The sequence below is a fragment of the Otolemur garnettii genome, unplaced genomic scaffold (assembly GCF_000181295.1).
Source record: "Otolemur garnettii isolate 467f Iridium unplaced genomic scaffold, OtoGar3 scaffold00018, whole genome shotgun sequence".
Lineage (NCBI taxonomy): Eukaryota > Metazoa > Chordata > Mammalia > Primates > Galagidae > Otolemur > Otolemur garnettii.
The window spans coordinates 20347627-20351310 of NW_003852413.1; the positions used below are offsets into that span (position 1 = coordinate 20347627).

General features: G+C 46.0%; 1 non-coding gene across 1 annotated transcript; it reads right to left on the minus strand.

Moving 5' to 3' along the window:
- Positions 1-361: 361 nt before the first annotated feature.
- LOC111724055 lies at positions 362-462 on the minus strand. Its single transcript, XR_002772428.1, has one exon. It is a non-coding gene; the product is annotated as a small nucleolar RNA U13 (small nucleolar RNA).
- Positions 463-3684: the final 3222 nt, after the last annotated feature.

The following is a 3684-nucleotide window of genomic DNA, read 5'->3' on the forward strand; positions in this document are numbered from 1 at the left end:
TTTTTTGGTTGCAGCCATCATTGTTGTTTGGCGGGCCTGGGCTGGGGATTCGAACCCGCCGCCTTAGGTGTATGTGGCTGGTGCCTTAGCCGCTTGAGCCACAGGCGCCGAGCCAACGCTAGGCTATTTTTTGTTGCAGTTTGGCCAGGGCTGGGTTTGAACCCACCACTCTCGGTATATGGGGCTGGCACCCTACTCACTGAGCCACAGGCACCACCCCCTAGGGGCAGTTTTTATTACATTCTGCATGATCCAGCCCTCATTGCTTTTGTTTTATGCTTGGGGCACACAGATTGTTTGCCCTGAGATAAACTCTCTTCTGGTGTCAGTACTCATCATAAACAACCTAAGGGCAGAACTAGGGCTTAAGCATCCTGTACTTTACTGACAAAGTTTGAGGGAGGCACATCTCACACAGGTACACAAAGACCCAATCACTGTGCTCATGAATTACAAAAGGATCAACCTAAACTTTGAAGCCCAACTCTGTGACAGACATTGTCATGTCTGCTGTCATATTTGCCAGTAATTTGGAACTTACAGAGTGTCAGAACTGAAAGGGACCTCAGAGAACAGAAGTCCACATCCTATTTGTCAGGTAAGTAGACCAGACCAAGATCCTGAGTGGAAATGAATTATGCAACAGCATAGTAGGATGGAGTTGTCCCTATTCCCAGCACCCAGGTTTTCTCACCTCCCAGTTCTATCCCGTTTTCTAATTCTTCTTCATCTAAAAAAATTTTTTTTAGAGATGGGTTCTTGCTATGTTGCCCAGGCTTGAATGGCTATTCACAGGTGTAATCATAGTGCATGTACTACAACCTTGAACTCCTGAGCACAAGTGATCCTCCTACCTCAGGCTTTCTTCTTCTTCCTTTTTTTTTTTGGACAAGAGTCTCAAGCTGTTGCCCTAGGTAGAGTGCCATGGCATCATAGCCCACAGCAACCTCAAATTCTTAGGCTTAAGTGATTTTCTTATCTCAGCTTCCTAAGTAGCTGGGACTACAGGCGCCTGCCACAATGCCTGGCTATTTGTTGCTGTAGTTGTCATTGTTGTTCAGCAGGCCCAGGTCGGGTTCAAACCCGCCAGCCCCTTGTATGTGACCAGCACCCTACTCACTGAGCTAAGGGTTCCACCTTCCTTTTTTTTGCAGTTCCCACAATACCTAGCATTGTGCTAGCCTCATAAATTTTCAATATGCTCAATAAATTCTTGCTAAATGGAATACATATAAGATGCCTTTGTGTACAAGACACTTTTGGTAATTGATGAAAGCTATAAAGAATGGATATTGTTTTTGATAAATATCTAATAAATACTTGTTGCTTGCTTTTATAAGCTCAGCTTTTTTTTTTTTTTTTTTGAGACAGAGTCTCACTCATCCTGGATAGCGTGCTGTGGTATCATTGTATCTCATAGCAACGTCCCAAGTGGCTTGGACTATAGGCACTCACCAAAATGCCTAGCTACTTTTTCTATTTTTAGTGGCTATAAGGTCTCGCTCTTGCTTAGTCTGGTCTTGAACTCCTGAGCTCAGGCAATCCACCTGCCTCAGCCCCCTAGAGTGCTAGGATTATAGGTGTGAACCCTTGTTCTATATTATTTTCTGCCTGAGGCTATATTGAGGCAGAACTCTTTGAGGGAAAGTAGAGGCTTTTAAGTATGACCCCTCCAGGGGCCAGAACCTATAGGTTAGACCACTCTGGCTAGAGCCTGCCTAGAGCCTCTGGAACCCTGCCCATGGAGCTGAAGGTTTCCACCCAGAAGAAATTCTGGGATTAGAGTTTGGAGGTGAGGGTACATTTTTTTTTTTTTTTGAGACAGAGCCTCAAGCTGTCCCCCTGGGTAGAGTGCTGTGGCATCACAACTCACAGCAACCTCCAACTCCTGGTCTTAAGCGAGTCTCTTGCCTCTGCCTCCCAAGTAGCTGGGACCACAGGCGCCCGCCACAACGCCCGGCTATTTTTTGGTTGCAGCCGTCATTGTTGTTTGGCAGGTCCGGGCTGGGGATTCGAACCCGCCACCTTAGGTGTACGTGGCTGGCGCCTTAGCCGGTTGAGCTATAGGCGCCGAGCCGTGAGGGTACATTTAAACTGGGTACCCTGTCTGTTCCTCAGGCATTGCTAACCTTAGAATGAGTGAGAAGAGGTATGCAGGAGGTGGGCGGTGTGGGTGCTAGCTGTTAGTCCAGTAATGTCTACTAAGCAGGGAGGAAGGTTGCTCTATCTCCTGCTCCAAGTATTGGACAGGACATTTCTTTTTTTTTTTTTTTTTGGATAGGCCATTTCTTATGATTGTAGGAGTAGTGACTCCTGGAGTCCCTAGCAGTGTTGCTCACCACTCCTTATTCTATTTTTTTCTTTTTTGGCCGGGGCTGGGTTTGAACCCACCACCTCCGGCATATGGGGCTGGTGCCCTACTCCTTTGAGCCACAGGTGCCGCCCTCCCACTCCCTATGCTTTTCCCAACACCTTTCCAAAGTCCAGTCGTGCCACCATCTGTCAGGCTACAGAATAAATGCCTGACTCTCTTCTGAGATTTATTTCCTTCTGCCATGAATGAATCCAAATTCACCACCAGTTCTCAAGGTCAAAAGTTCTCCAGTCAGCTTCTAGTTCCCATCTGTAGGCTTATTCTACATTGGGAAACTGAAGTAGTGGTTAAGGAAACAGCCCTGACCCTTGTTTCCATGGTGAAGGGTCCTAGCAAGGGTCTGTGCCTACCCTAAGGACTCATAACAAAAGACAGTTCTATTCTCTGTAAGGAACTGAAACTTCTTAAACGCAGAATCATTTCACTATCTCCAGTGCCTATTGCAGGTACTTAAGAAACACATGTAGAATGAATGCTGAATTATTTAGCCTCCACTTACCTAAGAATGGGATATCTGAAGACTAATCTGGGCCCCATATAGTAAATTCTTGTAATTTCTGGGACATTTGGCCACTGCAAGAACCCAGACAATAATCTCAGAGACCCCTAGAGAAGAGAGCTACAGTTCTGGGCTTGGGAGCCCTCCACCAGCACTGTTCTTTGTATTTGGCGGAACAGAGAGATCTGGGTTTGAATCCCAGTCTTACTTGTACATATAGAACTCCGTAACTTTGTACAATTAACTAGCTTCTCTGAGCGTTTGTTCCCTCATCTGTGGAATGGGAAGGGCTTAATCAAGATGTTCCATGAGGCGGTTATTAACAATCATCTGTTACAGTAGATGGGGAGATTCTTTCCCCATGTTCTGAGAGGAGATTTTTGAGGAGATTCTGGAATCTCCCAGTGTTCCCAAACTTTTATTTTATTTTTATTTTTTTTATTGAGACAGAGTCTCACTTTGTTGCCCTTGATAAGCGTGCCATCACAGCTCACAGCAACCTCAAAGTCTTGGGCTCAAGTGGCTTCAGCCTCCTGAGTAGCTGGGACCACAAGTTCTTGCCACAACACCTGGCTATTTTTTCTTTTGTTTGTTTGTTTGTTTTTGTTTTTAGCAGGCCCGGCTGGGTTTGAACCCACCAGCCCTGGAACATATGGCTGGTGCCCTACTCACTAAGCATGGGCGCCACCTCCAAACCTTTATTTTATTTATTTATTTATTTTTGAGACAGAGCCTCAAGCTATCCCCCTGGGTAGAGTGCTGTGGCTTCACAGCTCATAGCAACCTCCAACTCCTGGGCTCAAGCGAGTCT